At 42.6% G+C, this 22450-nt stretch overlaps 1 protein-coding gene and 2 long non-coding RNA genes across 6 annotated transcripts in view; all 3 read left to right on the forward strand.

Annotated features, from left to right (window-relative positions):
* MBOAT1 (membrane bound glycerophospholipid O-acyltransferase 1) overlaps positions 1-2822 on the forward strand; it is a 44280-nt gene extending 41458 nt beyond the window's left edge. Inside the window, exons 15-16 of one of the 2 annotated variants that reach the window (XR_014529478.1) lie at positions 472-2081; positions 2452-2822. The gene's annotated coding sequence lies outside the window, so the exon portion shown is untranslated. Of the gene's footprint in view, positions 1-471; positions 2082-2451 lie in introns of those variants that run through there. The other variant, XR_014529479.1, reaches the window with a different exon arrangement.
* Positions 2823-5865: 3043 nt separating this feature from the next.
* LOC310714035 lies at positions 5866-10848 on the forward strand. Its single transcript, XR_014529539.1, has 3 exons — positions 5866-5919; positions 8902-9027; positions 10555-10848. It is a non-coding gene; the product is annotated as an uncharacterized lncRNA (long non-coding RNA).
* Positions 10849-14728: 3880 nt separating this feature from the next.
* The window catches only part of LOC310714061, a 29055-nt gene continuing 21333 nt past the window's right edge, over positions 14729-22450 (forward strand). Inside the window, exons 1-3 of one of the 3 annotated variants that reach the window (XR_014529565.1) lie at positions 14729-15269; positions 19066-19232; positions 19410-19535. This is a non-coding gene — a long non-coding RNA (uncharacterized lncRNA). Of the gene's footprint in view, positions 15270-19065; positions 19233-19409; positions 19536-22450 lie in introns of those variants that run through there. The other 2 variants (XR_014529566.1, XR_014529564.1) reach the window with 2 other exon arrangements.

Raw genomic sequence — 22450 nt, forward strand, 5'->3', positions numbered from 1 at the left:
CGCTCCCAAATTTCTTTGATGAATACAGGGACATCCTAAGGACAAGTGGGACGTTCTGGTGTAGCAAAATTAACGTTTGAGGCTGATGTAAATCTCCCCATGGCGGAGAAAAATAATGGCTCAGTGGGATCACTCTCCAAAAGCTGACCCAAGCCCAAAAGGGTTGGGCCTGCTTTATATACATAGCTGTTATCTGTTAAAGCAATATGCATAAACTTCCTCCAATCTACAGTTACAACACAATACTAATTATACCATGTATGGTCTTTCCTTCATTATCTATTCATTAGGCAAGGAAATAAAGGACTCTCTTGTCAAATGTAGACACTTAGGAATGTTGTTTACAACATTGGGACTAAAGCTGCTCCTAGCACAAGATAAGGCACAAGGCCTCTAGCTTGGCTAGTTAGCTGTGCTTATAGGTCTTTATGGGCATCACTGGGATCAAATCAGAAACTGAGATGGCTTCAGTAAATCCAGGACTTTCCCTGGAAAATAGGGACACTTGCATAATCTGCCCAACAGTTTCTGTCTTTAGTTGCTTTTCTTCCACCATTCAGTGTATCCAGAGGCAGCCATCTTAGAGGCCACATCATTCTAGGACATTCATTCAGCTCTTTTCTTACATGAACACACTCAGAAATATTCATGCAGGTTGGCAGATTGGTATAATTCAGAGAGGGAAGGAGGCAGGCAGGTGAAAATGACACTAGGGCCTACTTCCGCTAACTGCCCTGTGAGGAAAATTTTCAAGAGAGCAAGAGATAGGCAGGCAAAATTCTCCTCAGAGCATGCTGCAGGTGATCCGTTGCCTCCCCTCATAGGGTCATTGATCATTGTCCTATGGGGACGAGTCCAGGAGAGACAGGAAACTATAATCTCAGGGTCTCCTCCTGCTAGACTCTCTCCTCTGCCCCCTACCCTGTGGGAAGGTGTGGGCCAGAGGCAGTTAAAATGGCTGCTGTCTCGTCAGCAGCCCAACAAGCAATCAGTCAGAACAGGTTGTTGCTGAAGATACCTTCTACCACATGTGGTGGACTTGTAAAGAGGTAAAGGCTTTCTGGGAAATGGTATATAATAAGCAAAAGAAAATGTTTAAAAATACTTTTGTTAAAAAACCAGAAGCCTTTTTACTGGGTATAGTGGGTGAAGGGAAGATAAAAGACTGTTTATGTATGCAACAACTGCGGCAAGAATTCTTTTAGCCCCCAAATGGAAACAACAAGCAGATGAAGATGATGGACTTTGCAGAACTGGCAAAGCTGACAGGAGAAACCCGAAACCCGCATGATCAAGTATTCCAAAAGGACTGGAGTAAATTTATACAATATCTGAAAGATTATTGTAAGCAGTTAACATTACTAGCAGGGTTGTCTGAAGACTTGTAATGAGAAATTTTCTATCTTCCTATTTTTATTTAAATTTTGAGCTATTTTGTAATGAGTGCAATTAGAATTGGAAAACGTACAAAATGCAATGATACAAAGGTTAATTTTGAAAGCCATGAGGCAGGAGGGAAGGAAGTCGATAGGCTCTAAAGAGGCAAAGCCGTAAAGTGGATAATGATGTGAATTGTATAATATTAAATGGAAAATAAATAAAAATTGTGTGCGTGTGTGTACAGGTTGCTGCTGAGTAAGGGCAGGGTTAAGAAGCAGAAACCCTCCAGTGTGAGACTTTATTTATAAGTCCAAGGGAAAGGCATGAAAGAGCTTTTTCTTAAAAGAATTGATGCAGGGAGCAGCAAGTAATATGTGAGGTGGTTGTGGGGTGTGAAACTAAGGAAATCTGCTATAATCCTTAAACCATGATGTGCCAAACGCATGCCACATGGCTTAGTGGAATATAATTGTTTTAGAAAACCCCTTTACACTACTAGTGATTAGGGAAAAGTGGGTTTTAAGCTCTAAGTAAACTGAGATGTCGCCTGGACAGTGAAAATGCCATGTGGTTCATACCGGTGAAATGCTGGAATGGCTAGCGTACAAGACAAACTTTGACACGGTGTGGATAAGCCCTGACTCCAGAAGGTGGAGATTGTTATGAGTGTGAGGTGTTTGCTGTCCCCTCAGGATGAGCTAGTTGGGACGCAGGTGGCGCTGTGGGTAAAACCTCAGCGCCTAGGGCTTGCCGATCGCATGGTCGGCGGTTCAAATCCCCGCGGCGGGGTGAGCTCCCATCTTTCGGTCCCAGCTCCTGCCCACATAGCAGTTCGAAAGCACCTCAAAGTGCAAGTAGATAAATAGGGACCGCTTTCTAGCGGGAAGGTAAACGGCGTTTCCGTGTGCTGCACTGGTGCTGGCTCGCCAGAGCAGCTTCGTCACGCTGGCCACGTGACCCGGAAGTGTCTCTGGACAGCGCTGGCCCCCGGCCTCTTAAGTGAGATAGGCGCACAACCCTAGAGTCGGACACGACTGGCCCGTACGGGCAGGGGTACCTTTACCTTTACAGGATGACTTCTCTGGACTGACAAAGAAACACAGTCAGCTGCTGCAAGAAGCAAGGACAGCTGTATGAACTCTGAGGGAATGGAGACCCTGTTCCTGTGACAGAAGAGTCCAAATGAACCGTTATAATTTGAAACTGTTAATGATTTTATTAATGCCTCTTCACATTACTTTCAAACTGTCTTTGAAGCATCTGTATCCTGACAAGCAGGATATAAATAACTGTAAATGAATAAATAGTCACTATAATAGTCCAGACACATTAAGAAAGAAGAAAAATCAGACCATTTGATCTTATCCAATCAGTCCCTGTCATATTGTGCCTTTACTTTACAGATTGGAAATTGAAGTTAATAAAAATATTGTTGCAGAAAAGCAAGGGTTTTTTTTAGTAAAGGTATATTAAAGCACCCATTCACCATCCCTTTTACAGATGGCAAGTGTGTGTGTGTGTGTGTGTGTGTGTGTGTGTGTGTGTGTGTGTGTGCTGGAGACATTTTTGTGTGTGGACTTTTTCCAACACTTCCTCTTTAGCCAAGCAGGTCAAGTGGACAATGGATATAAGAATTGCTACTAACCAAAAACATACCTGTAATGGTTCTAGGAGTTGCTCGTGCGTAAATTGGCACTACCACTGGCTGGGTTACTTGGGTGAACTCTCACTGTCCGGACAGCCATTCACCCGTGGCTGTCTCAATCGCTGGCAGAATCCGTCAGTGGGCGTTTCTTGAACTTCTTCCAGCATAAAAGTTCTTTGATGCCTAGTCACCGCCTACTTTCCCTGCACGGAAGGGAGGGTGTGGGCAGCGGAGGGCCAGTGCTCTCCCAGCTGGTCTCCGGCGAAGAGTCATGGAGCCACCTCGCCGATTCCCCCATCTGCCCCCCTTCTCCACTTGTGCTACGCTGATTTCCTTCCCCATAAGGTGGGCTGCTTCTCTCCCTCCCGGGACGCTCTCCGGAATCCCTCTGGACTCCTCCCTCTCCCTCTGGCTCCGATGGCAGTTCCCTGACAATACCAAAATATTGAAGTAAAACCTGTGGTGGTTCTGCCATTTTGCCATAGTGCACTCTTGCTGTTCATAATATGGCCTTGCAAGCTTTGGCTTGTGCCAGCTTTAGGACAGTGACTGAGAGATGGGGGTTTCAAGCAATGTTGTTCTCTGTGGATAGGGCAACAAGTGATGTGAGTTTTCGATCAGCTGTGATAAATCACAAGAGAGCCAGTATGGCGTAGTGGTTGCTGCGTCAGACCGGGACCTGAGAGGCTACGATTCAAATTCCCACTTAGCCATGAACCTCACTAGGTGACCTTGGGCCTGCTGGGATCTCTCAGCCTAACCTACATCACAGGGTCGCTATGAGGATAAAATGGAGAGAGGGGAAAACCACATATGCCACTGTGGTGTAGCGTAGAGCCAGTGTGGTGTAGTGGTTAAGAGCAGTAGGTTCGTAATCTGGTGAACCGGGTTCGTGTCTCCGCTCCTCCACATGCAGCTGCTGGGTGACCTTGGGCTAGTCACATTTCTTTGAAGTCTCTCAGCCCCACTCACCTCACAGAGTGTTTGTTGTGGGGGAGGAAGGGAAAGGAGATGGTTAGCCGCTTTGAGACTCCTTAGGGTAGTGATAAAGCGGGATATCAAATCCAAACTCCTCTTCTTCTTCGAGCTCCTTGGAGGAAAGGCAGGATATGAATGTATTAAATATATTTTCGGGAGCTTCAGCTTTGAGACGTTTTGTGCACCACTGGCAACTGTGTCTGGAAGTGTCAGGAGAATTCATTTTGCTACCCAGACGTTTGAGAAGACATTGCTCATTTGAGTGTCATGGCATCCATCTGTGTCGGAAGACAATGGTGGAGTCTGCCTTTGGAGTGAGGTCAAGGGCGTATTATGGGACCCGTTGGGCCTGTTATATTGCTAGGTTTTGCAAACAAGCCACAAAACCTGGCAGCTCTGCAAAACTGACCACCATTTTTTTTTGGGGGGGGCGACCAAATGTGCTCCTTGGCCGGGGCATTATTTATTTTAAGGCCAACCCTTTCAGAAGTTCTCAGATGCACCTGCAGACTCTCATCTGAGATCCGCTCCACAGATTTAAAGCACAGTCAGCACACATTTAAAGCAGATGACTTTCCCCCAGATATCCTGGGAATTGTCGCTCTGTGAAGGTAAAACTGCATTTCCCTGGATTCTTTGGGGAAGTCATGTCCTCTAAATAAATGTTGTGGATCTGCTCCAATGCAGAAATCTACTGTTATGTTGTGGCTCCGACACAGGATGGCAGTCTCTCCACAAACTTTGCATGACTGGTACAGAAAGCAGAATTTCTCTGTGGGTGTAGTTTTAAAATAAATAGATACAAATTAATAAGTGCATAAAATAGGGTTGCCAGGATACCCCAAAATGCAAAAAAATCTCAGTTTTTTAATTGACTTGCCTAAGATCCAGGACAAAGCGCTGCCTTTTGGAAATTCCACATTTGAAATCCCGGTGATGTCTGGGAAAATCCGGACGTATGGCAGCCCTAGCATAACACAATATCTTGCTCTTGTTCTTTGGTTTGGAGCAAGAAAAAGTTGGAACATTTTTTTTAATGAAAATATCTCAGAGCTGCATATGAACAGTATTGTAGTCCTTTGTGAGTCTTACCATACTTCACTTCCCACGGAGGGGTGTGTGTGTGTTTATTCTCTCAGAGGGGCCCATAGTACTGTATGGCAGGGTAGAAATCATTAAATAGATACAAATAAAGCAAAGATGTGTTACACTGTTCTTTTTCTAATATACTTGCTTTTTGAAGCAGCCTGCAAACACTTTTCAGATCTTTTCAAATCACTGAGTTTTGTGCACTTGCTTTTGGTTTACAAGAAAGTCCCCCCAAAAACCAACCATCCTAATACTGGGTGGTATTCGCTTCATTGTTTATTTAAATAATATATAAGCCATCCATCTTTCAAAAAATGATAGTGGCGGTATTTAAAAACAAAAACTACAAATAAAAACAAAGCAGATAGTTAAAACAGTAGAAGGACATTACACCTGTCTGTAAAAACCACAAGTAGTCAGTCTGCCTACCAAAATTTGGGTATTTTGTTTGCATGATGTAGGCATATCAGTCAGGATGCTGAAATAGACTAAAGCACTTTTATATTGCGCAGAAAAGAGACAGGAAGCATTATGAACCCTGTAGTGCAGACAGGGGCTGCATCTGAGACACTTGTCTAAGGTCACCTAGTGAGGTAGCACTTGAAGGATTTTTTCCACAGGTATTACTTATTCAGGGATAGTCATGTAAATAAGCGCTGAGTAGCATGAGCCAATTTCTGGTTCTTGCTCAACGTCCTTCCAAGAAAATCCATGTGGATTTTAAAACTTTGACAAAGATTTACAACTTCTGCATATTATATATTTCTTCATAGGAATCATTAAAAAATGTTCCAGTGGAGGAAATCTTCCCACCTTTATTATAAACAGTGAGTAACACACATGCGTAATACAATCATTCATTGCGCATAATAAATATTGGACAACAAATTTGTAGAATAATTTCATCTGTGAACTCAGCTGGTGAATTTACAAGTTCAAGAAGAGCTTCGGAGCTGATCTTTCCTTTGCATGTTCATCCACACATATTAGTCTACCACACATATTAGTCACAAAAACAGCAGAGCAGGATTTCGAGAGCTACTTTGTGCCTGCTGACAAATATGATTCTAATCCTGCTCCTCAAAGACTACATATAGTAGGAAAACAATAGCATAGCCTTCCTTCCTATCCTTTCCTTGCTCTGATTTTTGCAATAAGAAAGGTAATTGTGCTAGTGGATACAATTTTGTACTTGGAGCAAGGAGATTTGAGCTTATATTTCTGCTCTGCCATGAAGTTCTTAGGGTCGTTTTGAGGTGAAAATCAGATAACAGTTATGTGCCAAATCTCTTTGGAGGAAGCTCAGAATACAAATATAATAACTATATAAACAGTCACTTACTTGCACACTAATAATTAGTGAAAGTTGAAGCCATCAACTTTCCTTAATGGTCAGGAAAGCATTAAAATGACAAAGTGTGAGAAAAGTATTATTTACCATTCACTCATTAGTTATTACCACTGTCTGCAATTCACCGTTTTTCCAAATGTTTTGCCAGATATATTTTGTAAACCATCAAAAATTACAGGGTCCTCTACCCCTTCTTTCCCCCATACTGGAAATATAACATGAGATCATATTGGTATCACATTGTTTGGGTTCTGGTGGTTGCAGTATTCTGTGGGGCAAAGTCCTTAGAGTGAACATGGTTCACTTTTTATGCGCAGTGCAAAAGTCAAGATTTAATTGACGAATTGACAGGATTTATATACCACTCAATTGACAAAAACCTCAGCTAAGTGGCTTACATAAAACCATAGAAAATGTTCATTAAAAAATATAGATACACTCAAATTTTAAAAACAAGTAGATGTAAAATTTATAAAGCTAGCAGTTTTAAAATGAATATCTCACTCTATCAAAAGAGTTTATGAAACATTTCCTGGCTGAAGTTATCAGCCAGTTATAAGCTTCTCTGGCTTTTATTTTGCTCAGCAGTCCTCAGTTTCATCCGCAAAGCCCTGGTGGATTACAGAAGCAGAGAAGGGTGAACAATTGGTTGAATGACACTTAAATGATTGTTAAATGAAGCAGATTTTTCTAGCTGATAACATTTATTTCTCATTAGTATCTCCCACATTGATGTTGTCCTACAAGGTAGAGGTTGGTGCATGAACTGCACATATGCATAGGGTGGAATCCAGTGTTATGTGACCAGGCAACCAACTCTGTTTTCCTCTATTTCTCCCCGCTGCCCCCCGCAGCCCACCTCACATCAAATGAGATTTTGAGGGTTCCCAGAGGTCTGCAGCCGGGAGCTGGAGTCCCTTTGTGTGTGTGGAAATCCTTTCCACTTGCTCTTGAACAACTTTGGATACAATCCAATGTTCTTTTTTAAATGCTCTTGTGACCACAGAATATTATAAAAGCATTTCAAAATAACACTTTGGTTTTCATTCAACATTGTCCATGAATGGAATGGAGTCTTGCATACCTCAAATACTATATCCTGAAGGCCTTTCAAATCAGGATGGGGTGGGTTGGGGTTGTGTGTGTGTGTGCATTAAGAGCACATGGATTTTGATACAGCCTGCACATCTTTCCTCGTGGTATGCTGGTGAATATTGCATCAGTGCTCTAAGTATTGTGCCAGGTTTGCTATGCTTTGGCCTTGGGCAAATGCAATACTACTCCCAGATGATGTAGTCACTGCCAAGGTTAGTACAGTGAAGAAATAGGGACAAGGGGAAATAGAGAGCAGGATCAGAATCAGAATAATATTTATTTACACCAGGCACTAGCCATAGCAATAAAATAAAATACAATGTACTGAAGCTAGAGCTAAAAACTTAACTATACAAAATACATTCTGGAGGTTTACATCAAGAATCAAATAATAGATCTTATTCTAATTGCCCCTGCTAAAAGGTTTGCAGTTTTTGCTGTCACCTGATTACAGTATCTTGATCTGCTAGAAGAAAGGACACAGTAGCAATGGTTGAGCAACCTAGTATTAATAGTAGTAGAGGGGTGATAACCTCACTCCTCAAATCTTTAAAACAGTACAAACTAGAAGCACACTGCCAGTACTGCCATCTCCACATGGACATAAGCGTTTTTTTCTAGCGGAATTTTTTGAAATCGACCCTCAAGTGTAGCTTAAGGCAGTATATTTAATCTTGCGAAAGTGAAACCACGTCTGTATTTTGGAATTGTTAAATTTTGCAAATAGGGTGCCAACGTATCAAAATGGCTAGAGGGAAAATAATCATACTATGGGCAAAATTTTCTTATTGTTGCCAAATTATTCTGTCGCTTCATATCATATAGGCGCTGTGTAATTAAATTATTTGCTTTACTGAAGCCTAGTGTTAATAATGGTTGTGGTGATAAACCAGTGGTGATAAAATTTTGGTTGACAATTTTAGTCCAAGCGCTCTCATGACAGTCTTGCAATACTAAGGGTAGTAGACCGGTGGGGTTTGAATTTAGCCAAAGCCAATAATGAAATGTCCTACACCAAATCTGTAATTCAACAGAGGGGAGATTAGCCTCCAAGCGCAATGAAGCATTGGGAACACAGGATGGAACAGACAAAAAAATTGCCTTAGGAACTTAGACTGAACAGCTTCTGTAGATCCAAGGTGAGCACCAGTCCAAATCTGAAGCCCGTATAATAACTGTGCTAGGAGTTTTGAATGGAAAAAGCTTGTTAGGGGGAGAAAAGGGACAATCCAGGATCAAATCAGAAGCCAGGATGGCTTTTGTAATTCCGGTTCTGTCCCTGGAAAATCGGGACTCTTGGAGGGTATGTAAATCTTGCATAGGGAAGTTGTATCTCCCAGTGCTGTTTTTGTTTTGTTTTTAGAAAAAGAGGTGTCGGAACTCACCATGAACACTTCCATTGTTGTCTTATAATGGCAATGGCACCCACCTGAGAGGTGCCTGAAGTGAGTTCTGGCGGGTTCCGGCTGGGGAAAAAACCTCTACACTGGTAAAATCAACTATCTTTGCAGTATTTCGGCTCAAATCCATGCACATTTTGCAGAGTAGGGCAGAAGCCTAGTTGCTTGTTTTCTGACAAGCTCCACACACATTTTGCATTGCAACACAACAGTTTTTGCACATAATTGTCTTTGATGACAAATGCAACAGCAGAATCAGCCCCGTCTGCATTTCTCATTTTTGTTGCTGCCTGAAGATTGGCCAGACCCCGTTCACTTTTCACTCTGTTGCCTCTTAAGAAATCTGTGAGAAGCAACAACAGTCTCATTAGAGATGCCCATATTTGGAGTAGGCAGAACTGTGGCTCCCATTTCCTTTATGTTTTCACAGTTGTCGAAAGCATCTAAAAGAGAAAATTTTAAAATAAGGAGCTCAGAGATCCCCAAAGGCAATGATAAGTCATTTTGGGGAGACAATAATCCTAGCCTAAAAAGCTGAGAACTGTTAGCTGTTGGGGTTTGTCCAAGCATTTAAGGCTGTAATATAATGAATGCCATGGGGTCTGCTTCCAAGTAGGCATGTATAGAATTGCACTGTTGTTTGGTGCAATGCGAGTACCTTCTAGCAATGGGCAGATCCATCTATTTCCATCACTTGTCAGTATTGCATGTGCTAAATCACATACATGCTCCAGTCTGTTGTTGGGTGTGTGTGTTTTTGCTGTGCAAAAATAGGGGGAAATGCATTTAAATTGTATGTATTTTGTACACACTCTTTCCTTAAAATATTCCTTCCTGTATGCATTTAGCCATGAAAGAAAACACATCATTCCTGCATTGCTGTGCACTGTTCTGCACAGCTGATTTGTTATTCTGGTTCTGGTTATTTTGTGGGTTGTTTTTAATTTTTTATGATTTTAATTGTGCATTGTGCTTAATTGAACTCTTCTATTTTTGTAGCCCACCCTGGTACCATTTGGTGAAGGGTGGCCTGTATTATAATAAAATAATAAAGAAAAGACACATCATTGTATGCATTTTAAAACAAATGCTGCATTGCAAAAACAAAAAACCACATACGCACCCAGAGATAGTAGCATTCTAATCCACACACATATATGTTGAGGACCAGCTAATAAGATTGCATTTGGAGCAAATTTCTCCTCTACCTCGTGTCTTCCTCCTTATAACTTGTGCTTTATGGTAGCTCCTAGCCAGGAATCAGGAAGAACAATAATACAAATTGTCTGCTGCTCTGTGGAACCCTTCCTCCTCACTTGGCACAAGAAGGGGTTGGATTGCAGACTGAAGCACTAGTCTGGTCACAGGTCATACATAACATTGTGGGGCTGGTGCAGCCTTCTTACAGCAGAATTGCTTTTCTGCAGGGGAATGCCTGTTTGCCACTTACAAAAAGAACGGGAAGTTCTTTATTGGGTGAGACTTGGCTGGGATGGATAGGGAGTTATCCTTACACTTATTCACCTGTTTATTTGGATTTTTACATTTATTTATTTGCCTTTTTAAAAGGCTATCACAGACGAATGCCTTCTGTAACTCTTGTCATACTGGTTTAGGGTAAAGGGTATTGGAGTTTAACATCATCTGAAGGGCACAATGTTTACTTCCCCGCCATATGGGAATCCGGACATATGTGGTCATTCTTAAAAGACTCTTCAACGCATTGGAATTCTTCTTCCTCTGTAAGTGGTTATATACGCAATTAGCCATTAAATAAAGGAATATACTCCCCAACCCCAACATTTGGTCTCTGTTTTCATACTTTGTGAGTATTTGATTTAATGAATTTCTGTATTTTGGGGGGGGGTGTTTGAAGAGATGTGGATATATGCTTTAGGTATGTTTTTATTATAGAGGAGACACACCTCTGTGAAATATTTTTTGTTTGTGTGTGTAAACTAATTATTCAGAAATATTACAAACTGAATCTTTAAATAGAGTTTTAAACACAATTACAGCTACCCCCCCCAACCCTTTACAGCCACTACCAAGGTTGCGCAGCCATAGTGGAAGAGAAGAAGCCTCTCTTGCTGTTAATAGTGTCTAAGTAGAACCAGTAGGTGCCTATGACGGCCGTACAACAACAACAACACACAGCAGCAGACTCAATAACAGTGGCTGGGAGAACTGCCTTTGAAAAGTGCCACCACCATGCAGTTTGACAGCTGGGTTCTCAGAGATATAAGCACAACGTGGAGGGGAGATATCAATTTACCTGGCAGGAAAAAAACAAAACACGTTTAAAGTGTGTGGCCACCTTCCCCCACAAAACACTCAAGCTTTTGTGTTGTGTTATCTTTATATCTTACTAGCAGCCTCAGGCATGTTATGAAACACACACAAAAATAGCATAGTTTTGGAATCAGTGAATAAAATAAGTGTTGTTCAGCCCACCATCTTGATTCAAAATTATATCCAGATATAGACGAAAAACTTGTTCCTTGATCTCAGGAACCATCATGCCAAATTGGGTTACGGTTTATTAAGAGGTGTCCAAATACATAGCCAACAGGCTAACGGCTTTCCAAACTAATGATGCTGAAGTATTGATCACAGAGGTCTAGTTCTTAAAGAGAAGAGAGGATCATAGCACACATTTTCTTTTTGTTGCTGTTGCATGTGACTATTTCTCTAAATTCTTAGTTTTTATCTGGGTACATACAGTGTGCAATCCCTTCTTTATTACTGTGCCTGGACCAGAAGGAAAGAGAAGAAGAAACCACAATCTAAGCCACATGTGTATTCCAATGCTAGCATCAGAGCCTTACGGCGCAGGTACGAGTGAGTTGCAGCAGCAGAAAGGTATCTCTCCTACCTCCGTGTGACATGGTAACAATATCTTCAGGCACCGTATTTAATAAACAGATAACAAAGTGTCTGTCAACCTCCTCAGCATTTTAGAGGTTGCTTCTATAGAGAGGTTTATAGACTTATTTCCCATCAACCAGCAGCCCTGACGGCATTAATTCCTCCCATTGAAACAAATGAGTCTGGATGGATCTGACTGCATGGCTTTCAAGGGAATTCATTCTGTATCTTTCATGTTTGCGATATCTGTGAGAAACAGGAAACTGTTTTCCTATCTCATTCACATAATAGATAAGATGAGAAATTAGCTGCTGGATGAGCATCCTGGGGGCTGTTCGTTTTGTCACAATAAATAAGGTTTGGCTGATGCTGAAGCTGTGTGTGCGTGTGTGTGTACACAGCCTGCTACACACCCACCCACCCACCCACCCACAGACACAGAGAGAGTTTTGCCACAAATATAGCTCAGCTTTCTCATTGCCAAGTTTTGTTTCTAGGTTTTGCATGTCTTATATGAAAGGGGTGTTTTTGCTACACAGAATGATCTGTTTCCATCACAATTATTCCAGGATAGTGAAGCCAATGTCATAGTCTGAGCTGGAGACTGCGGCAAAGTTCTGCTTCTCCATCTTCAGAGGAGGTCTCATCAGGTCTCGGGTCTCCAGTGTGGACACAGGTAGGTCCTGGAATATGGCAATCAGAATGCACTGCTGGTGGCAGTGCCAGGTTGGAACCCCATGGGAACAGTCTACTGGTGCAATTATGGGCACGAGTGTGTGCTAAGGAGAGAAAGGGAGGGTGAGATTAGGAATTGACATAGCTAAGAGCCAACCTGTACTCTGGAGAGGTCTATGATAGCTATGCTGTGCCTCCACTGTCAGAAGCCACATGCCTCCAAATACTAGTCACTAGGAGTCACATGTGAAAAGAGTGCCTCTGCATTCAAGCCCTCACAGGTTTCCCAAAAGTATCTGGTTGGACAATGTGAGATGAAAATGTTAGACTGGTTCGGATGGACTCATCCTAAGTTCTTATGAGGGATGGGACTCTGAATAAACTTTTACCAAGTCATGGGCCAGTTTTACTGGATGATGCCAGGGAGACGTAGGGTGGTAGCTGATTGAACATTACCAAGTTGGGCCCATTCATTAGGTCTACTCTGATTAAAATGCGAGTTGAATTTCACCCACATGTCATAGATGCAGGTCGGCGTTATCATTGAGGCCTTGTAACTTCTAGTTATTGGTTACTTCCACAGCACTCAGCATCTTCTCTGTAGTTGTGTTGTGAAACGCCTTTCACTTCCCCCTTCATTTTGTCACCTTGCAATAGTCTTCTCCCCAAATCTGTGAAAATGAACATGGAGAAAACAAGCAAGGAGATGCATTGTTCTTTCCTTGAAGCTGCAGTTCAATGTCTCTGGCTGTTTGTGTGGTGTGACTGGGGTGCCAGTTCTATGGAAGATACCTTCTCTCACCTTCAGCAGGGTCTTTGGAAGATGAGAGCGAGAAAACCTGTCCATGGGTGTGCAGCTGGGAAGCCAACGGATGAAGGGATAGTCAAAGCAGGTTGAGGATGGGGGGTTTTTTTGTTTAATGTTTAGAAAACTAAAGAAAAGGAAATCAATTATGAGTCTTACCTGAATTTTATTTCCTCACCCAAAACCAAATTACTCAGCAAACTTATCGCTTGCTATTGCAGGCCTTGGTATTAAAGAAAACAATCAGGCCAGCAGGATTAATCTCTGACAGCTGCCTTATCTTTAACTTGCACCTTTGTTATTTTCTGATGAGCTTCTCTTTTTTTGCTGCCACGTTGTACCATACCTCACTGGTTCCTTTCATTTTATCATCAGCCAGGAGCGGAGGACCTTTCAGTTTATTAAAAAACCTTTATTTGTGAAGAACAAAGAGGGAGAGAGAAAAGGCAAACAATGAGGTCAGACAATCTCCTTCCTACCAGAAGTCACTCACCTGTTATTTAGAGCGTTATCAGGTGCTTTTTTTTTTTTGCTTTTTTGTATGTGTGTCTGTGTGGGGAGAGACTTGCATCATTGAAAAATGGGGCTCTGACAGGCTACTCTGTTAAAACGAATACAGACACACACCAAACAAAACCTGCAGAGCTCTGACGGACAAAGATCATCCTCGAGACAATAACCTCGTCAGTTGTCAAAGAAGCTATATTTTCACTTGCTTCATGGGGGATTTGTTTTACGGACTTTCCTTTAAGGTAGTAAGCAGCCACGACACAAACATAAAAGCCTTGACAGGTCCAGCAGCAAAAGTATATAAAACCACATGCATGAGATCTGCCATTAAGGAAGGTTTCCATTGTGAGTTATGTTGACTTTCTTGTTTCTGTTGCTGCTTTCATTGATGTATACAGTGAATGCCATGTGATTTTACGCAGCCTGGTTGTATGCATGCTTACTCAGACACAAGGCTAGTTCAGATCAGTGGGGCTTGCTTTCAGGTAACAGTGCACAGGGTTGCAGCCCAAATTGCCAAACTAGGCAAGCATTTGCATTTCACCTGGTTTTATTTATTCGTCACATTTGTCTCCCGGTCTTCTTCCAAAGGTGCATGTGGAGCTTTCCAGTTTCTGTTCACAACAACTCTGGGAGGAGCTGAATTGAAAGCAGGGATTTGAATTGAAAGCAGGGATTTGAATTGAAAACTTCAAAGACAAATACAAAACTCTGTACTACGTGTGCATTCGTAAATGCTATCCCATGCTACTGTAAAGTGAAGAAAGAATATGGAAGACGATGCCTTTATTACCCTAGCCAACAATTTATGTCCCCTTCAAATCTGAAGAAAATTGGGGGGGACCAACATATATATATATATATAATATGAGTGGGAAATACTTCCACTTAACCCCAGTAATGGAATTGACCTATGTGTCAACATAGTCAAACTGGTTTTTAAGTGTGCATGAGAATGCAAAAGCACAAATGGATAATGCCCCCCTTTTTTTGCCTAAATGCAAGGCTAATGTATACAGAACTGTGGCATGTACTTGGAGACCGAAGGGAGCACTATGCAAGCAGATCTTCCAGGCAAGCAGATGTGGCAAGGGAAGATATGTGGCTAGGAGTGGGAATGTGCTGCTCTGCTTTGCAGGAGCAGACAAGGGAATGATGTTCAGGGGAGCTGCTCTCCCTGTCTGAGGCCACAGATCAAAATGAGCCAAAGCTTCTTCCAGCCATAAAATGTAAGTGGTCTTAAGTCTGACATCTTGGACACTTCCAGGTCTAGACATGAGTGGCGAGTCCCATTAGCAAAGTGGTCTTCTCTGCGTCCCAGTGATATAACACTCCTATTCATAGCTCCGCCAAATGTGATATAGAGGACTTTAAAGTTTGACATTTTTATTCAAGGAAAGCTATTACTGACCTAGGACTGCTTCTTGCCTGGAGAGCAATTCCACGTCTTTGGAGCAGACATTTCCTTGACAGGTAGGTTTTAATGGTGGCTATCAGAAGATACATGGGAGGATTCTGTGAGACGTGTGTGTACTCTACGGGCAGGGAGGGAGATGATGTGGTCCTGCAAGTCTTACGAGGTAAGCTGTCCACACCTGCCCCTGCCACTAAAAACAAAACCTCTGTTACTTTCCGTATTGCCATGCTTTTTGAAGCTGTAACAGAGGGATTGGAGGGGGGACAAACAAAGGCATAGTGGTGCAAAATAAAGGCAATGCCTCGTTTCTTGTCTGCTTTCTCGATTTGGAAAGGCAAGAGGCAGTGGTGTGAGAGAGATGTGAGAAGGAAGGAATCATCTTCCATTTTATTCCCTCCAGATACCCATTCCTGCCTCACCACGCTGGGAGCGGCTGCTGCAGCTCTGACATGGCCAGGGTGGGGGCTGGGTTCCCCCTCTTTCCTTGGAGGTGCCTGTGTGGCCCTTTAGCCAATCATGAGTGTGTGAGGTGGTGGGGCTTGGGAGCAGACCTAAGAGAGAACTGTTTCCTTCTGATCTCACTGGTGTTCTTCAAGCAGAGGCTCGATTGCATTTCTTGAGGGATGCTCTTGATTTCCTGCATTGAGCAGGGACATAGCTGTAAACCGTCCCTTATTTGGCGGGAAAGTCCCTTATCCCAGTGCTGTGTCCCACTGCTGTCCCTTATTGATGATGTCCCTTAAATTTCCCGGGTTTCAAAGTAAGCAGCTCCTCTCCCTCCCTCCCTGTTGGCCAGGGAGGAGAGAGGCTCCAACTGTGTTGCTTGGCTGTGTTGCTCACCCAGTAAGGAGTCTAAGAACGACTGGGGGGTGGAGCTTGCATGGCTTGTGCCGATCAAATCGGCCGCATTGCCTGGGGACTCGCCTTTGCTCAGTGCTTCCCAGCGGAGAGATGACGGTGGTTTTCCTTGCTGCATCCCCTTTGCCGGGTTGCTGCGCTGTGGGAACCACCGCTTGAGGCTTTGTTTTGCTGCTGGCTGAGTTTTCTGCCTTTGGCTTGGAGGGGCTCAGAAGTTGAACATGTTCTTGGAAAATCCCTTATTTTGGCTGCTGATCCCATATTTTCGAGGCTGCTGGTCCCTTATTTTCAAATCTGTAAGTTGACAGCTATGAGCAGGGGCTAGACTAAGGTTACCAGATTTTTTCCAATGAATTCAGCGACACTTTTCAACTTCAATGCATTTTGTATGGAGACCGGTTTGTAAATCTGGGGACTGTCCCCGGGAAACAGGGACATCTGGTAACCTTAGGCCAGACTAGATTGTTTCCAAAGCCCCTCTCCAATTCTAAGATTATACAAATACCCAGAATTTCCAGTGGGTCACATGGTGATATGCTTGGTCCTTTTCACTCTAAGGAGCCCATAAATGAAGCTGGTTGCTGACCCCTGGCATCGATGCACTTTGATAGCTGCTGTTTCAGGTTGTGGCACACAAGATCTCAGTTCACCTGAGCAGATTTTACATGTTGAAAGCCAGTAATTTAATTTTTTCCTCCAATGAATTACATATTTGAATTTGTCTTGTGCATTACAGCACGTCCTGCTGGTACCTAGTTTTTTGCAAGTATTTCAATACATGCTGTGTTGTGCAATGAGTATGCAATGAACTCTTGTGTTGACTTCAGAATGTTTTGGAAAACAGTAATTTGAATGAGGTTTTTTTGAATGATATGGACCAATGCTATATTTTTTGGAAAGCTGGATGTGAAGACCCATGCTTCAGTGCCACAGATTGTATATAATGGTTTCCAGGCCACCATTTTAATATTCTTTTCAATACAGAAGATCAGTGGCGCACAGGGGGAAAGTAGAGAAGGACTGATAGCCTCATGTGTGTTTGGAATGTGCAAAGACATTATCTGAAAGAAAATGCAGCATTGCAAGGAAGATAAAATGAAGCCATTGTTTGCAGTAGGGATCACTCCTTAGTAGGCTAGGAAATTGTACCCAAACCATACTATCTACAGAAAGCAGGCCTGACCCATTTGAGCTACTGAGATGATGAAACCTCAGTCTATGTTAGTAGCAGATCCACCTCAATTAAACTAGGATAAAGATGGAAGAAACAGCAATACTGCAGAAACACTGAATTCCTCGTAGTTTCCTCCATTACAAAATAGGTTTAATAATTCTTTCTGTGTGAAACCCTGATAGAAATAGCTGAAGGAATGCGCTTAATTAGAGCACTAATGGCTCACTCCTATGCAAAATTACTTGGAAATAAGTCCCACTAGGCTTAATGGGACATATTTCTATGTAAACATGCATAAGAGAGGAGTGCATTGTTACTAATTCAGATGGTTTTCTGGACATCATTATTTTTGCTGCCTGGTGGAATTTCTCAGGCAACACTCTTGCTTTCTAAATAAAATAAAGCAAAAGCATTCCAATTTGCATAACTAGTAGGCACCTTTACAATACCTGCAGCTTGGGCTAAGAGTGCTACAGTGATCTGATATATGATCCTCCCTCCCTCCCTCCCTCCCTCCCTCCCTTCTTCCCTTCCTTCATAATTTTCTAGGTCTTGTGTTGTCTGACTTGTGCAATGTTCATTTTGTCTTATGACTGCAGTGCAGACAATTGTGGTTTAGTACTACTGCACGGGACTCTTCGGTGTGTGGTCTTCTCAAACCAAACACCTACAGCAAGTATGAATGAGCAGAAAATGAGAAAAGTGGAAATTTTGTGGAACTGAAATGTACAATGTGCCTGAGCAGAATGAAGGATCCATGCACAAGTGTGTACTGTTAATTCAGGCCACCTGCCTATCAAAATTGACCCAACCTAGAATTTCAGTCGTGGTTTTGTTGTGCGCCACCCCAATCACCAAGCAGTGTGAGATTCCAGGGGTTCCAAGCATTTACCCAGGCTTCATGTTTCCTGGGAATGAGGGGCAGTGGAGACTGTGGTGTCTTTATGATATATGGTTTATTTACACATATATACAACCTGAGCTTACAATGGAGAAGTTCACAGCACCCAATAAGGTCTTCCTCCCCCATAACCACAACCTTGGGTTGAAACAGAAATCAGACATTGCTCTGACTCTCTCTGGCTTCCCTGTTGGCAGCTTTTTTCCAGCTTCTAGTTCACATCACTCAACTCTCCTTTCTGGCCTTCCCCCGCCATAATAATAATAATAATAATAATAACTATTATTTATACCCAGCCACTCTGGGCAGCTTCCAACTACCAGCTAGTTGAGGGAGGGGGTCCACCCATTTTCCGTCTGGCACAGATCCACTTCCTTTCTTCCCTTAATGGCCCATTGCCTAGGCTATCACCTCACCAGGAAGCTAGACTGGCTTATATTTTAACACTTGCTGGATCCAGGAGTCAGAAGACCCATTGAATCAATGGAGATGAGACCATCCTGTGCTTAACTTTGCCACTGGAAGTAATGGAGCCGCAGTATCTTTTAAACTGGCTGTGCTGTACTCTTACTAAGCAGCAAATGTGCCAAGATAGCAGCAGTTGGGTGGTCCAAATTTTGTAGAGAGCTGTCCAAAGCTGCCAATCAGCTGAGCAACATATTGACACATTGGCCCGATGTCATTGGTGTGGCACTATCACAAAGCTTTCGTCTGGAATTGCATTTATTTGTGTCTAAGATCCATAGGCTGAAACAAATGTTTCAGGAGCAAGTGCATTTGTTTATGGACACACACACACACACACACACACACACACACACACACACAATAGGCATGCCTTTAAAGAGGGAACTCATTTTGTATGATTAGAGAGTCTGCATTCACCCCCCCCCCACTAATCTGTTTGCCTTCTTTCTAGGTGATTTCATTTCTTCTCCTCCTCAAGCATTATTCAGCCTGACGGCTGCCTTTAAATCCACACTATAGTAACCTAGCTGAAAAGAACCTGGAAAAATAAGCTAAGACAGCCAGACAAAGGGAGGTGTAGGGGAGCAGGGAGAAACCAAGATGAGAAGAAAAAGAAAGGTAAGATAATTTGGTGGGTAATTTTATCCTTTGGATCTAGCAGGGTTGTAGTTTGCATTGTTTGCCATTATATTTTTACTCTCTAGACAACTTGAGCCCAGTATTTAGTTTCGTTTCCTTCCTTCCTTCCTTCCTTCCTTCCTTCCTTCCTTCCTTCCTTCCTTCCTTCCTTCCTAGACTACTAGTTGCCACACGCTGCAGTGAGCTGTCAGTATAAACCTGAAAGACATGTCAAGGCTCATGGATTCCCTTGTGAAAGCAAACGGATGATCTCTGCATCATTTATCAAGTGCTGCAGGTTGGTCCAGGTAGGGCAAAGCCACATGGGGGTGGGGCGGGTTCCATGAATTCAGAAGGTATTAGGTTTCCCATTCCTAACTCTCTCTGAAATGTGGCTGTTCTTTTTCTTTGGGGTGGAGTGGAAGAGCAGTGCCCCCTCCCCCAGCTAAAGTCATTTCTCAAAGCTGTAGATTTTAGGTGAGTGGACAGTTACCTTCTGCACTGGTACCCCTCAGACCTGCTCAGAACTACTGCAAGCAACCTTTCATTCTATCCCTGGACCTTCGTGTGTCTCTGCTTCCAAGTCCAATCCTACACACACACACACACACACACACACACACACACACACACACACAACCTTTAAAGTACATTTGACACACATTCTTTCCCCTGAAGAATTCTAGGCACTGTAGTTTACACTCACAAAGTTCCTAGCAACCCTTAACAAACTACAGCGCCCAGAATTCTTTGTGTGGAAAAATGTGCTTTGAATGTGCTTTAAAGGGATAGTATACACAGCTGAAGACATTTTGCTGCCTAAGGCAGAAGAGCAAAGGACGTTCTCTGCCCACCCTGGGCAAGTCACAATGCATAGTAACTAACCCTTAGAAAATTCCGCAAGGACCTCTTTTCCTCACTGGCAATAATGGTGGACTCCAACTCCCATCATCCCCAACCGACAAGGCCAATAGTCAGAGATGATATAGTCCAACCACATCTGGAGGGCCACAGATTCCCCATCCCTGGCCCAAGGCTTTGGAGAGCCATTGCAAATCAGTGTAAACTGGAGTCACCAAATGTGCTGCTGGAGTCCAACTCCCATCAGCCCCTGCCAGCGTAGCCAAAGGTCAGGGATAATGGGAAATGCACTCCCATGGCTACCACTCTTGTAGGCAGTGCTAGGCTACAGGGACCAAGGATCTGACTCAGTAAATGGCAAGTTCATAAACATCTACAGTGGTACCTCGGGTTAAGTAGTTAATTCATTCCGGAGGTCCGTTCTTAACCTGAAACTGTTCTTAACCTGAAGCACCACTTTAGCTAATGGGGCCTCCTGCTGCCGCTGCACCACTGGAGCACGATTTCTGTTCTCATCCTGAAGCAAAGTTCTTAACCCAAGGTACTATTTCTGGGTTAGCGGAGTCTGTAACTTGAAGCATATGTAACCTGAAGTGTATGTAACCCGAGGTACCACTGTATTGGTCAAGCACACAGTACAGCTCTGGAAAGGTTATATAAGCATCTAGTTACACTCACCCAAAATCGTCCTTACTTTTCTGCTTCCTTTCCCCAAATTGTCTCTTTTATTTGGAAGTTGTTTCTCAAAGAGATTATAACAGATTAGGAGTCATAATATAATATAATATTAATAATCTAAAATCTAAATACATGTCTTAAACCCTTCACTGAAGGTGCTGGGCTTCTGAGTGCTTGTCTAACATTAGAACCATTTCTGGTAATAAGGAAAGGATATTGATATAGTTTGGGGTTCAGTCTTTTTGACATTAAAAACCACAAAACCCCAGAGTTGAGTCATATCTAAAGAGGCATGAATTTGTATACATCATTAATGGTTCAAGGAGTTGTTCGTGCGACACTGAAAGTAGACATTTCTCCACATCCTGATATTTGGATAAGCGAGTTACTCGTTTTAGCTATATGAGGATGATGATTATTAAAGCTATTCTATAGAAATATTCAAGCTAATTGGCAAGTTTCTTGAAATGTCTTGCACTTAGGGGTATAAAGAAATGAATGGGATTCTGATGCTTGGACAGATAATAATTTCTCTTTCCTTCCCCTCTCTCTCTCCCTCTCACCGCTGAGTTGTTGAGCCTCAACACTCAATGTTTGGTGGGTGGGATGGAGGACATTTTTTATTTACATTTCCTACAATGAAACTAACATTCCTTAATCTTATTTCCTGTAATGAGGCCATTAAGGTTTTTCCCTGAGGTACTTTTATCTCAGCATTATCTCAACACTGATCTACAGGGGCAGACTTGGATAATATGGGGCCCTGATCTGGGGCAGAATTTGGTGCCCTCCCCCCAATATTTCTTATTTGCACAATAATTCATTCTGGTACAGTTGCTTTTTAATAATAATAATAATAATAATAATAATAATAATAATAATAATAATAATTATTATTATTATTATTATTTATACCCCACCCTTCCTGGCCAAGACCAGGCTCAGGGCGGCTAACACCGAATATACATACAGTAAAAACATTTAAAAACAAACAAACAAAAAAAAACCCAGTTGATTAAAATATAAATATAAAATAATTTTAAATTGATTTTATCAGTAGTATAAATACAGCATAGGGATGATGATGATGATGATGTGCCCCCTCAGCTCGGCACCCTGTGCGGGGGAACTGCCCACACAGTTGTCATTTGGCATTGCTGATCAATATTGTTAAACAGACTGACAGTGTCTTTCAAGACTTTCACGTAGGGTCCACTTCCAGCCCAACTGGAAAATGCTGGACATTGAACCTGAGACTTTTACTCAGCAGATGCTCTACTATTCAGCTACAGTGGAGCGGGAGAGAAGGATATGTCAGTGTTCTGGTAAGGGAAGGTGCTGATATGTCAAAGCCCCTTTGTTTCCTCAACATGCTCACAGAAATGATACATAATTTGGGAAATGGGGGGAGCTGTCCTCTGCACCTCCTACCATGCCCACAGCAAAATGGCAGGGCAGTGTGTATGGGGGAAGCTCTGCCAGCAGAGTTTTCCCGTTTCCACCATAAATATGCAGTCAGATTGCTCAGTAGGCTTGCGACGCCATGCACATTTACCTGGAAGCAAGTACCTGGAAGCAAGTGGGTCTTGGTTCTGGGTAGACCTGTTCACATCAACTGAAAGGCAGGTAGCCCTAGAAAATTCAGGATTAGTTTGCACTATGAGGGGGAGAACATCCCA

This window comes from Podarcis liolepis, assembly GCF_965112155.1.
Source record: "Podarcis liolepis genome assembly, chromosome: 8".
Classification (NCBI taxonomy): domain Eukaryota; kingdom Metazoa; phylum Chordata; class Lepidosauria; order Squamata; family Lacertidae; genus Podarcis; species Podarcis liolepis.